Source organism: Ovis canadensis, chromosome 5 (genome assembly GCF_042477335.2).
Source record: "Ovis canadensis isolate MfBH-ARS-UI-01 breed Bighorn chromosome 5, ARS-UI_OviCan_v2, whole genome shotgun sequence".
Taxonomy (NCBI): Eukaryota; Metazoa; Chordata; class Mammalia; order Artiodactyla; family Bovidae; genus Ovis; species Ovis canadensis.
This window is the reverse complement of record NC_091249.1, coordinates 117,264,531-117,279,383: the sequence shown is the minus strand read 5'-3', so window position 1 is coordinate 117,279,383 and position 14,853 is coordinate 117,264,531. Positions and strand designations below refer to the sequence as shown.

Here is a 14,853-nt window from a genome sequence, read left to right as displayed (position 1 = left end):
ATGAAGAAGATAAATTAGAAACAAAATTCAGCTATAAACTATCCCGCCTCTGCCACTGCTTTGCCTTTCTCTTATCTTACCTCTGCACCTTCCAAAAAATAATAATAAGTCAAAATTTTGACTAGTTCAAATTACTTTCAGGATAAATTACAAGTTTCTAGATATAATTTTATAGGGCTCTTGAGGGCACAGCCTTTGCTTTTCTCTCCATCTTCACCCCCTCTCATTTCACACTTCACAAATTCCACGTTAAAATACAAAATGTGTATGGTTTCCTGTTCATTTTGTCCTGTTTTTTTCTCCCCCTCTCCCCTCATGTTCTGTCTCCCCAAGAATGTCACTTTCCACCTGTTTTTCAGTATTGCTATTCTCTCTGTAGTACAGGAGACTTCCCTTGCAGGCATCCTTTGCTTAATCTCAGCTTCAAGCAGTAATTTTTGCACATGCTCTCCTCTCACTAGTATATCTTTCTATCTTAGCATTGCTGTATATAGACATTGTCCATTGGTGTTTCTACCTACTGCTCTATACTTAAGCTCCCGGAAGGATAGAATCATTTCTTCTTCATGTCTGTTCACTCCTGTCCTCTAGCACAGTGGTTGGCAAACCGTGTTTTTAAAAGGATAAACAATGCACAGCTTTTGATCTTTTGTGGCCTGGGATCTCTATCACAGCTACTCATTTATGCTGTTGTAGCATCATTGCTGCCACAGGCAACAAGTGCATGAACAAGCAAGGTTGTGGCCAATAAAATTTTACTCACTAAAACAAGGTTATTGGCCTTAGATTGCTGATCCTTGCTATAGCATGGTACCAATGTAGTGTCATATAAACGTTGAGTGAGGGAAGGAATGAATGAGTCCCTGGTTCATTCCTCTGCTTGAATTATAACTGGGTAAACTGCCAAGTAATCTGTTCCCTCTGGAAAAGCCCTGTTGCCTCCACTGCCAACACCCTACATTGACATCACTTAGCAATGTCTGCACATCTCCTCTGTGCCAGGGACTCTTAAGCAAAGATTAATGAGACATGGGCTTTCTCTCCCCTAAGGTCATGTGTGTCATGGAGAATTACAGTCAGGTTCAAGGAATGGAGAAACATATTCCACTGACATAAATAATCAAGAAGGTTTTTTCTCTCATGTATCAGTAATATCATAGTGTAGAGTTTGTGACAGGTTACCTATGGTTTTAAGGACTCAGACTCTTCCTTTATCCATTGTATTCCCTTTACATAAGGTCTATGTCCTCATATTCACAAGATAGATGCTGACTAATCCAGAGATTGTCTTCATTTTTCAGGTAAGAGGGAGGGAGAAGGAGACAAAGACGTCTGCTTATTTCCACCTTTGTAAGGGTCTACATTGCATGACTTTTCCTAACTGCAACGCTTATTGGGAAACAGTGGTAATACCACTGCAACTTTTGCAGTAGATGGCATCTGAAACATTGGGCTGAAGGGATATTGAGTGAATTTCCCTGAAGTAAGTGTCACATTATGCCACCTCTGTATATTCTGCAAACGACGCATTTTATTGCACTTGAAATAGGCACAAATTCCCCAAATTTGGCCAAATGATTTTCGTAATTCCATAAACATCATGATGCTTCATGTAAATTTAATGTTAAATTGGAGCAATTATGTGTGCAAGTTATGATTTTGCTTATCTAGGTTTAATTTAATATTTTTAATATAAGACCTCTTGATATGGAAACACTGTCTTCCTTTGTTGCTTTCTTTTCAGTACTGGATGGGACCGGATGACATGATCTTAGCTTTTTGAATATTGATATTTAAGCCAACTTTTTCACTCTCATCTTAGACCTTCATCAAGAAGCTCTTTAGTACCTCTTCTTTCCTGCCACAAGAGTGGTATCATCTGTGTATATGATCTTATGGATATTTCTCCCAGTCATCTTCATTCTAGCCTGTACTTCATCCACTCCAGCATTTCTCATGATATAATCTGCATGAAAGTTAAAGAAGTAGCATGACAATTTATAGACTTGACTTACTCCTTTCCCAATTTGGAACCACTCTGTCGATCCAAGTCCAGTTCTAACTGTTGCTTCTTGACCTGCATTCAGGTTTCTCAGGAGACAAGTAAGGTGGTCTGTTACTCCTTTCTCTCTAAGAGTTTTCCACATTTTCTTGTGATCCACACAGTCAAAGGCTTTAGCATAGTCAATGAAACAGAAGTAGATGTTTTTCTTGAATATCCTTGATTTTTCTATGATCCAACGGATGTTGGCAATTTGATGTCTAGTTCCGCTGACTGTTCTAAATCCATCTTGTACACCTGAAAGTTCTAGGCTCACATACTGCTGAAGTCTTTCATGAAGGATTTTGAGCATTACCTTGGCAGCACGAAATGAGTGCAATTATGCGGTAAATTGATCATTCTTTGGCATTGCTCTTCTTTGGAATCAGAATAAAAACTGAACTTTTCCAGTCCTGTGGCCATTGCTGAGTTTTGCAAATTTGCTTACATATTGATTGCAGCATTTTCACAGCAACATCTTTTAAGATTTAAAATAGCTCAACCGGAATTCCATCACCTCCACTAGCTTTGTTCGTAGTGATGCTTCCTAAGACCCACCTGACTTTGCACTCCAGGATGTCTGGCTCTAGGTGAGTGATCACACCACTGTGGTTATCTGGAGCATTAATATAGTCTGTGTATTTTTGCCATTTCTTCTTAATATGTTCTCTTCTGTTAGGCCCATGCCATTTCTGTCCTTTATTGAGCCCATCTTTGCATGAAATATTTCTTTGGTATCTCTAATTTTCTTGAAGAAATCTCTAGTCTTTCCCATTCTATAGTTTTCCTCTATTTCTTTGTGTTGTTCACTTAGGAAGGCTTTCTTATCTCTCCTTGCTGTTCTTTGGAACTCTGCATTCAGAAAGGTATGTCTTTCCTTTTCTCCCTTGTCTTCCGCTTCTCTTCTTTCCTCAGCTATTTGTAACGCCTCCTCAGACAACTCTTTTGCCTTTCTTTTTCTTGGAAATTGTTTTGATGACCACCTCCTATACAATGTTAGAACCTCTGTCCATAGTTTTTCAGGCACTCTGTCTATCAGAACTAATCCCTTGAGTCTATTTGTCACTTCCACTGAATGATCATAAGGGGTTTGATTTAGATCATACCTGAATGGTTTAGTGGTTTTACTTACTTTCTTCAATTTAAGTCTGCATTTGGCAATAAGGAGTTCATGATCTGAGCTACAGTCAGCTCCCAGTCTTATTTTTTGCTGACTTTATAGAGCTTCTCCATCTTCAGCTGCAAAGGATACAATCAATTTGATTTTGATGTTGATCATCTGGTGATGTCCATATGTAGAGTTGTCTCTTGTGTTTTTAGAAGAGGTTGTTTGCTATAACGAGTGTGTTCTCTTGCCAAAGCTCTGTTAGCCTTTGCCCTGCCTCAAGCTGTACTCCAAGATCAAACTTGCCTGTTACTTCAGGTGTCTTTTGACTTCCTGCTTTTGCATTCCAGTCCCCTATAATGAAAAGGACTTTTTGTCTTTTTTTGGTGTTAGTTCTGGAAGGTCTCATAGGCCTTCATAGAACCATTCAACTTCAGCTTCTTCATCATTACTGGTCGGAGCATAGACTTGGATTACTGTGCTATTGGATGGTTTGCCCTGGAAATGAACAGAGATCATTCTGTATTTTTGAGAGTGCACTCAAGTACTGCGGTTAGGACTCTCTAGTTGACTCTAAGGATTACTCTATTTCTTCCAAGGGCTCCTTGCTTGGGGTAGAAGATACAATCATCATCTGAATTAAATCCTCCCATTCTGTCTATTTAATTCGCTGATTCCTAAAATGTCAACGTTCACTCTTGCCATCTCCTGTTTGACCACTTCCAGTTTACCTTGGATTCATGGAACTAATATTCCAGGTTCCTATGCAATATTTTTCTTTGCAGAATTGGACTTGGCTTCAACTATCAGACACATGTGCAACCGGCCATTGTTTTCACTTTAGCTCAGCCTCTTCATTTATCCTGGAGTTATTTCTCCACTCTTCTCCAGTAGCATTTTGGGCGTCTACCAACTCAGGGAGTTCATCTTTCAGTGTCCTATATTTTTGCCTTTTCTTACTGTTCATGAGGTTCTCAAGGAAAGAATACCGAAGTGGTTTGCCATTCCCTTCTCCTGTGGACCACGTTTTGTCAGAACTCTCCATCATGACTCATCCATCTTGGGTGGAACTGCATTGCGTGGCTTGAAGTTTCATTGAGATAGACAAGGCTGTGGTCCCTGTGATCAGTTTGGTTAGTTTTCTGTGAGTGTGGTTTTCATCTGCTTGCTCTCTGATGGATGAGGATGAGAGGTTTGCAGAACTCACCTGATGGCAGGGACTGGCTCTGGGGAAAACTAGGTCTTGCTCTGGTGGGCAAAGACATGCTCAGTAAATTTTCATCCAATTTTCTGCTAGTCTTCCTAAGTATTAGTATTTTTTGTTATATAATTCTAGTTGGAGAAATTTATAATGTTTTTTCTAATATTTTATATTTGAAGAACAATTTTTGTTTCCAATGGGCTTCCCCGGTGGCTCAGATAGTAAAGACTCTGCAATGTGGGAATCCTGGGATCAGTCCCTGGGTTGGGAAGATCCCCTGGGGAAGGGAATGCCTACCTATTCCAGTATTCTTGCCTGGAGAAATACATGGCCAGAACCCTGGCAGGCTACAAGCCCGTGGGGTGGGGAAGAGTCAGATAGGACTGAGAGACTAACACTTCTACGTACATTTTCAAAGTACTTTAAAATCGTCTATCTGTTAATCTAATTTGAATATTATATTGACCCTCTTTTTCTTTCATCACGAATAAAAAGCTTTTAGTAGAGACCTATAGTAATTGAATGTTACAGTTAAGAGATAAAATATTTCACATTCATTTTCCATAATGAAATCTCCATGCCTTCATATCTGAAAATGCATACCTGAGGAAAATAATTTGGTTGTAATTTCACCTTTCATTGACATATTGCATTAGACCTGTCTCTAAAGAATTGCCTGCTTTGTGGTAGTCATTGTTATTAATTATCAATATCTCAAAATAATGAGAATACAGTGATTAAATATATGTCATCACATAACCCTCCATTGAAAAATAACACAGTAGGGAGAAAGTAGAAGAAGCACAAAGCAAAGGGAAGTTTGATTCTTTCTTAGAACGAGAACACCATGTCTTCTATGATTCTACACAGGTATTTTTAAAGTTCTGCCTTAGTTTTTTTTTTTTTTTTTTTTACTTTTGCTCTTTAGGGTTGTATGTATAAATAATTGAATGTTTATAAAGAACTTATATTAGGAAAGAAATATAAATGTTAGAGAGTATTAGTTTGTTTTCAAAGAGGTTACCAAGGCTGCTTGAGATTTACTATAAAATTTTTAATAACTTTCCTGACAAATTTATGATAAATATAAATAATGGTTTATTAAAATTCATTTAAGTATGAAATTATGTATTCAAGAGAGATAGCAAGTTTTCAAACTGTTATATCAATGAAAATGATATTATTTATTATATTCTGCTTAAACTTCTAACTCTAAAAATAATATATGCTTATATTATTTTATATTATATTTTATATTTATATTTTATAGAATTTATATTATATTATATTATATTATAATATATGCTTCCCTAGTGGCTCAGATGGTAAAGCGTCTGTCTGCAATGCAGGAGACCCAGGTTCGATCCCTGGGTTGGGAAGATCCCTTGGAGAAGGAAATGGAAACCCACTCCAGTATTCTTGCCAGGAAAATCCCACGGACCATGGAACCTGGTAGGTTACCTTCCATGGGGTCACAAATAGTTGGACACGACTGAGCAACTTCGCTTTCATGAATGATATATTTGGGCTTCCCTGGGAGCTCAGCTTGTAAAGAATCAGCCTGCAATACAGGAGAACCTGGTCTGACTCCTGGGACTGGAAGTAGCCCCGGAGAAGGGATGGGCTACCCCACTCCAGTATCCTTGGGCTTCCCTGGTGGCTGTCAGTAAAGAATCCACCTGCAGTGTGGGAGACCTGGGTTCGATCCCTTGGTTGGGAAGAGCCCCTGGAAGAGGGCATGACAACCCACTCCAGTATTCTTATGTGGAAAATCCCCATGGACAGAGGAGCCTGGCTGACCACAGTCCATGGGGTCGCAAAGAGTCAGAGGCAGCTAAGCACAAGCACGCACGTGATATATTTATAGTTCCTTTCCTTCAGTTGTAAGATAGTAAAAACAAACAAACAAAAGCCCTCCTGTTCTGAATCTCTCCTCCCATGTTCTTTTCAATTTGCCTTTTATTATAGACTTAAACTGTGAGTCCTCAAAATTAAACTCTTGCCTAAATGAAAATTAATCCTACATCTCAGACTGATCTTTTACTTATTATAAACAACTTTGATTTTAAGAAGAGAATAAATATTGAAATAAGACTTTTTAGGGTTGAATAAATATGCACTAAATTAGCTCTTTTTATATCTTAATTTCACACTTAAGGAAAAATTGCATAGAAACCATGGAGTCCCATATTCATTTCATCTTATTCACCTTTATATTAGAGTGATAAAACTGTACCATAGTACAGTTATTATACAAACTAGGAAATTAGCATTTATACAATTTAGTATAATAATTGCATGTATACTGTAGGGCTTCCCTCGTGGCTCAGCCAAGAATCCACCTGCCTAGCAGGAGACCTAGCTTCAGTGCCTGGGTTGGCAAGATCCCCTGGAGAAGGAAATGGCAGCCCACTCCAGTATGCTTGCCTTGGAAATCCCACGGACAGAGAAACCTGACGGGCTACTCTCCAGGGGGTCTCAAAGAGCCGTCCACATTGAGTGGCCAAGCAGCAGCAGCATGCATACTGCAGCCCCTGTGTGCACACGTATTTATATTTATTTCTGAATCTATCTACTCATCTACAGTTTAATACCACCATTTCATGGTGATACTTCCATTAAATGAGACATTGCAGCATTCATGCTAGCCTTCCCCCTTCATCACTTCTTTCTCTTATAATGAAAAAATTGACTCATAATCTAAGATATATTTACTTAGTTGCTCAGATATAGTATATATTTAACACAGTTTCAGAATTCTAACCCTTACTCCAATGGGGGGAAAAATATTCACCCTTAAACCACTCTATTAGGTTAGTTAATTTACTTTTGTAATTATGATTCAAAACAATAACAAAGCCCTCATTAAATGTGTGGAAAAGTAGAAGTTTTATCATTCTTTTTTGGGGGGAGGGGGCTTTCAAATAATGCATTCTACTTTTAGGGTTAGACTTTCATGTAAAGCTAATTGTATTCCTCTGTGTTATATATTTTAAGGGCGATCTTTTTCCTATAGATTTTTCCAGCAGAGAAAGGGACATGTGTCTCAAGTATGTCCCTGCATGACTCCTCTGCACACACTGGCTTAGCTACCACGTCAGGACAAATGAGTACATCTTTAGACTCTCAAGCACAATGGCGTATAGATGTACAAATTATCGCCATTATTATAATTGCACTACTATGCCATTTTGAATGGCTCCAGTGAATTAGCATTACATTACAAAAGCTATCTTAGAAAGTGTGTGAATAATATATTACATTTTTACAGAATAAATGAAAATGGAAGAAATAGCAATATTAAATTAAAAAGGCAGTGGAGACATATATTTTATTATATAGTAATTTTCAGATAGAAGCTGATGTTTATTGATTTTTTACTCATTTTGCTTACAAAGATCAATTTTAAGTCAGCTTCTAAAAAGAATAGTTGTTGGCACTTCCTAGGCAAAACATAGATGGATGAAAATAACCCATTCTAACAATATCTTTAGAAAACATTATTTTTACCTTTTTCCTTTAACTAGTTTAAAAATCTAGTTTTCAGCCAAATTTGTGTTTGGCTGAAATTTAAGTTGTCTCATAGACAAGAAAGTGGATATAGTAAAAGAAAGACATAGACTCTCAGGAATAATTAAACTGAAATTGCAGTAATTAGTGACCAATTATAGGGAGAAATAAAACTTTATTTCCTCTTATAATATTTTACTTTATTATTTTGTATTCTAATATGCTTTCAGCACCATTACCAATTAAATCTTTTAAAGCTGATAAAATAATAGAGGATAATTTACTAATAATTTAACTCTGACTCACAAAAAATAGTTTTTGAGGGTTTCAAAAACTGAAATGAAAATATTAAGAAATTCAATTTGTCGATTAAGTCTCAGTTTCAATCATGTGTGGAGAAATACAGAAGTCATTATTTTATAAACTGGAAAAATAATAACATAAGAGGTAATATTAGCCTAGTATATTGGTTATTTAAAGTCTTTGAATAAGTTATTAGACAGCCATTTTTTTTTCAGAAAATATACGTGTGTACCCATTATCTGAAAATATATATATATGTTACTTGAACTGTTATGCTTATAATTTCAAATTGAAATCCTCCTAAAACCTTCTAAATATCTTACAATTTCAGAGAAAGAATATAAAGCATAATCTCAACTTATCCCTTCTGATTCATTTAATAATTGTTTAAGTAAGTATACTGTGGTACTTATTTGGGAAAACATTCAAGATAGGTGGAGGGGGTCACTAGGGGATTTTCTCAGTTTTAAGTGTGGAATCCAGACATACGCTCTAAAGCACTTCTAAGCAACACCAGTCTATCAGAAAGCTTGGGCAGTTAGAGATATTGACTTTGCTGGCATATTCAGCAAGCAGTAAACTTTGTTAGCAAAGGTCATCACAGTCAAGCATGTCAACTTAAGCAGATAATGCCGGAGGGGGAGGTGGACAAAACTGTACAGACATCACGCAGGCCATAAGGTACACTGAGGCCCTTTGAAGGTAACACATTTGTGACAGGGAAGGCAAGTTCAGAATTAGCCAGAAACAAGAGGAAGATTTCATGTAAGTTTAGGGGATGGCTGTGAAAGTCAGGAAGAGTGCATATTGGACTGAAGACAATCATAGGGTGGTAGCAAGAAAGATTTGCTTGTGCTCCGAATCTGAGGAAAAAAGAATGTTGTCTAACAGGCAATAGTAGTTACAGAGTTTGTATTTTGTATTCTTGGTGCTTCATTTAAAATAATAATATTATTTTTGTGGTTGTTCAATCAGTAAGTTGTGTCCAGCTCTTTGTGACCCCATGGCCTGCAGCATGCCAGGCTTCCCCATCCCTAACTGTCTCATGGAGTTCACCCAAATTCATGTCCATTGAGTCCAGAGGCCATCCAGCCATCTTATCCTCTGTCGTCCCCTTCCCCTCCTGCCTTCAATCTTTCCCAGCATCAGGATCTTTTCCAATGAGTCTGCTCTTCGCATCAAGGGGCCAAAATATTGGAACTTCAACTTCAGAATCAGTCTCTTCGATGAATTTTCAGGGTTGATTTCCTTTAGGATTTACTTGTTTGACTTCCTTGCTGTCCAAGAGACTCTCAAGAGTCTTGTCCAACACTGCAGTTCAACAGCATCAATTCTTTGGTGCTCAACCTTCTTTATGGTCCAACTCTCACATCCTTGCATGACCATCGGGAAGAAAAATGAACAAAACTTTGACCGTAGGTACCTTTGTCTGCAAAGTAATGTCTCTCCTTTTTAATAGCTGTCTATGTTTGTCATAGCTGTTCTTGCGAGGAGCAAGCGTCTTTTAATTTTGTGCCTGCAGTCACCATCCACAGTGATTTTGGAGTGCAAGAAAATAAAGTCTGTATTTTCTAGTGTTCATACAGTGTCTGATCCGTACCAGACTCTCTCCTAAGAGCTCATGGAAATTCTTTAGAAAATTAGTAGTAGGGCCCTATCTTTTTGAGGGAAAAGAGGCATGAAAGGACTGAGAAACTGGCAAGCGTCACATGATTCACACCCATGTGGTCTCTCTTTCACCCCGTGTCACACTGCTTCTCGAGTATTTAATCAAATGTTAGACTTTTCTTGGACTTCCCAGGTGGGTGTTAGTTTCTCAGTCCTGCCTGACTCTTTGCTGCCCCATGGACTGTAGGCTGCCAGGCTCCTCTGTCCATGGAATTCCCCAGGCAAGAATACTGGAGTGGGTTGCATTTCCCTTCTCCAAGGGGTCTCTCCAACCCCGGGATTGAACCCGGGCCTCCTACGTTGTAGGCAGTTTCTTTACTGTCTGAGCTACCAGGAGAGCCCATTCTAAGCTGCTCAGTGGTGAAGAATCTGACCACCAATGCAGGAGCTGCAAGAGATGCAGATTCAGTTCCTAAGTCGGGAAGGTCCCCTGGAGGAGGGCAGGGCAACCCACCCCAGTGTTCTTGCCTGGAGAATCCCCATGGACAGAGGAGCCTGGTGGCTTCAGTCCATGGGGTCTCGCTCAGGTGGACATGACTGAGCAGAACACACTCCCCTGCTCTCCTCTTAGAGAATGATGGACTTAACTGAATGCTATTCCCTCTATCAAAAGTGCTGAAATGGTTAGTTTTAGTACTGACCTCATGTAGGATTTGTTCAACAGCTGCAATCTTTGTTAGGAGAGATCTCCTAAAATACTATTTTAAGAGAAAAATATGGACTTTTTCATTTATGAGTCTTTCTTTTATCCCTTCTTCCCTCCTCTTCTCCTTCATTTCTTATTTTTTCTTTCTTCTTCAGATAAACTGATTTTGGCTTTAACTATCTCTGTGATATTCTGCAAATAATATTAATTTACAGAAATTAAAATGTGTCAGTGATAGTCATTCATTAAACTTATCGTGGCTGGACAGTTCCAAAACCATTTGTGTATGTGTGACAGATTTAAAATTCTGATTGATTTGCCAGTAAACTCTGAAAGTCAGAATAGCAGATATCTGAAAACTACTTCAGTTTGTTTCAGAGCTTAAACTTGAAGAGTTTGCTGAGCTCAGGATTGAGCCTATTTAGGTGATTTGTTCCACCATATCAGTCATAATTCCTACCTTTATCCTGGTCTCTTTAAATATAAGTTTAAATTTATTTCCCTTATGAATTTTCTAATTTTGTTGTTCTTTGTGTGTGTGTCTGTGTGTCTTAGCACTTAAAGTTGGCTCCTGTAAGGATTAGCATAAACTACATGACTCTCCAAATACTAAGTCAGTTTGGGATTTATCATGTTTAATCATTGAGTTCTCAGTTTTTAATTAAGAGACTAAGAATGTATTTTCTGCTGAGTTCATTCATTCTTTCTTGTAGCTACGTTCATGCCTAAGTGTTTGTCTATATCATTTTCTAATGACTTAGGCAATTCAGTAGAAACAATTATAATTTTATATCTTAATTCACACTTAAAATATTTTTTTTTCTCTGCTTGCTGTAGACTAAATATTCCTAAAAACTTTTCTACCCGATTGATTCTTCCCTGTGTAGAGCCAGCAGAGACATGGGGAAAAAGACCTCCTAATAGGGCTGAGACATTTTGATCCACTTCAGCTCTGCTCTGCCTCACCTCATGATTTAGAAAATCAATGGCATATCAGCTTAGTAGTCACTGATCCATGAGGTAATTGCACCTTCTAATATCTTCAGCATAAAGCCTCTGAAATGGGCAAAGCCAATGACCAGAGGATAAAACACATTTTTTTTTTCAATTTTGTGATCAAATTGAGAAAATAGTCATCTCAGTCTGTATTTCTGAAGGAAAAATAATATTGCCTCAGAGATGTAAAGATACTAGTAAGCACACTCTTGTCATGTTAAGATGATTATTTTTCAAAAAAAAACCTGGCTCTATTATACTAGAGGTTATATTCACCCACAAAACTTGTGTATATGCTTCTAGCCTAATTTATTAAAAAAAGCACTCTGGATTTCAGTATGGAGAGCTGGGCACTTCATCTTGTTGCTAAATATGGTGGAAATTATCCCCACGGCTTTTGTTATGCTGCTCAGAGACATCTTAACTAACTAGATAAGAATTCCTCTTTAGGAAAGAGATGTGGGCTTAAGTAAATACTAAACAAATTGAGTATTAACACACAGGGAGAAAGGAAGATTGATGATCTGACAAAAGACTAATTAAAAGAAGGAACACTGCCAACGTTTTATTGTATAATTCAATTCCACATAATTCAAAGGCAAAATTAATTTAGTTTCTTATTTGACAACAAAGAAAGAGTTTTATATTGATTTTTTTTTTTTAATGTGTGCTCACATGACATGGTAAAACTCCATGATCGGAAATGTAGTTGTTTAACCTCAGAGGTTTGCATTTAAATTCCAGAAACCTACAGAGACATACTTCTTTGAAAGGAAATGAATTTGCACTTATTTCTGCAGGTTTTTAGACAAACACAAACATCAAATTCCAATTTTGGTATTAATTAAAGGAAATAAACCTGAAATATTTGGCAGTTTTTACTTTGAACAGTTGCCACTTTTGCACTACCCAACATATGCTGAATATTTTATATGCAAGTGATTTATTATAAAATTTACCAGTGATGGCTAACACTATTTTTCAAAGTATATTTGCCCAAATATCAGTAGTTTTAAAGATTAAATGTTGATATGCATTATAAAGCTGAGTGTGCTTATTAATTTAATCCTAAAGAGTCTCTTTAAACTTATTTCATGTCACTGTCATTTTCAAATAATTTTCCTTTCTGTTGAAGACTTCATATAATCATTGGTTGAAAATATGTGATTCTTCTGCTTAATGAGATAGAACAAAATAAATTTTTGTTCCAAATGTATAATTGTAAGGCTTTCTTGGTGGCCCAGTGGTAAAGAATCCCTGCCTGCCAATGCAGGAGACGTCGGTTCAATACCTGGGTTGGGAACATCTTCCGGGAGAGGAAATGGCAACCCACTCCATATTCTTATCTGGAGAATCCATGGACAGAGGAAGCTGTTGGGCTACAGTCCATGGGGTCACAGATGGGCTGGAAACAACTTAGCAGCTAAACAACAACAGCATTAAGGTATGCCAAGGTTAAATACCCTCAGAATTCTAAGCAGAGAGAAGCTTTGTAATTGAAGTCTGAATTTTCAACAATAATTGAGTCTGAGATACTGATTACATCAGTTATGAAGCATTAATGTTGCTTAGAAGATGCAACATCATTGAAAGCCTTTGAACTTACAATTTTCTGCCCTAGAAATATTGTTCCTAAAAAGAGAATGTTAGAATAGAAAAGAGACTTTGAAAACAAACTATTTGGCTCTTCTAGAAATTAGAACCAAGACATAATACTAGGTTCTGTTACTTTATGAGAAACTATAATACTAGGGAAGCTGAAATAAGAGCAACATGATGCAAAGAAGAAGTCAATAAGCGGCTGTGGTACTAAGCTGCTACTTATTGGGACCAAATGCAAGGGATGTGTGCTCTCAGGAGACTCTTCTGAAAGCCTATAGAATTCCTATCCCAAGGAAGGCATACAATACATTTCAAATATTATTTTAGATTACTTGAACAGCAGCTTTCTATTTCCTCTGTAAGAATCTTCCAAATTCTAAGTCATTCACATTATCTGAAAAACATTTAGTATCAATAAAAATATAATAATTCATTAAAATGGACTAAATTATCTTTAGTACATTGCTTTTGATTTAATTAATTGCTTTTAAGTTGCCCTTCAACTGATACACATTTTAATGCACCTTTCCAACCTATCTTGAAGTATCTTATTGACTAAACGTTATATGAAACAGATTAATGCTCCCCAAAGGTAATTAACAACAAAATGGCCATATGTTTATATTATAGAACTAAAGATATCAAACTAGGCTCCTCAAAGAGAACAATGATTAAAGGAAACTCTATTATTTATTTGATTCTTCTCCTCTCCAATTTGGTTAACATTCTATTTCAAACTGAGGGTTTAAAAGTGATGTTGCTTCAAAACACAAACAAAGCAACATCAAATTCAGTCAGATACATGCTGCTGTATTAGCAGGTTCCCAAATGCTCAGTTACCATCATGCTAAAAGAGCAAACCAGAGTCACTGATACAGCTCAAATGAGTCATACTATTTGTTTAACATGGCAGTATGGCTATTTAGGACTGCAGCAAAAGAGATACTTTAGTTTGGACACTATTTGAAAATTGAGGAAGTTATTATTTTTTTATAGCATATGCCTACTGCACTGGCAGTAATAATACAAATTTTTGACAAACTGTCAAGTTTGAGAATGGTACTTAAAAGCTATAGGCTTATTTCTTTTTATAAAATGTATAGACAAATATATTTCTGAGACTGTGGAAAGTCTAAAATTGAAAGCATTCAAAATATGTTCAGTTATCTGAATTATAACTCATTTTTCTAAACTGACAGAGCTTAAGCGGAAAAAACATACCTGGACTCACAGCCTACATGAAATTTGCAATACAAAATAAGTTAATGAGCAATCAGTGACATAAGCCCTCTGGAAATGCTGCTTCCTGGAACAAAAGAATACCACGTGATAATTATTCCAGAGAAGGACTTTGCAGTTTCACAGAAAGTACATTTAAATATGTATGTCACTTCACTCAAAATCTGTTTTAGGCACACCTTTAAGATACTGCAGGTTCAGTCTCAGACCACCACGATAAAGCGGGTCACACAAAGTTTTTGTTCCAGTAAATATAAAAGTTATGCTTACACTATACTGTGGTCTATTAAGTATGTAATAGCATTATGTCTAAATCAAAATCCTGTTGTTGTTCAGTCACTAAGTTGTATCCAACTCTGTGACCTCCTGGACTGTGGCACTCCAGGCTCCCCTGTCCTCCACTATCTCCCTGAGTTTGCTTAAATTCAAGTCAGTTAAGTGATGCTAATGCATACACCTTAAATGTACATACCTAAAACTCAATGTGCGTACCTTAACTTAAAAAAAGTGCAAAACAAACAGAAACAATCCCAGTAGTAACA

The 14,853-nt window shown here is 37.0% G+C and overlaps 1 non-coding gene across 1 annotated transcript; it reads left to right on the top strand.

The window, feature by feature from the left end:
- Window positions 1-5,654: 5,654 nt before the first annotated feature.
- Window positions 5,655-5,726, top strand: TRNAC-GCA (transfer RNA cysteine (anticodon GCA)). Its single transcript has one exon. It is a non-coding gene; the product is annotated as a tRNA-Cys (tRNA).
- The last annotated feature ends 9,127 nt before the right edge of the window (window positions 5,727-14,853 follow it).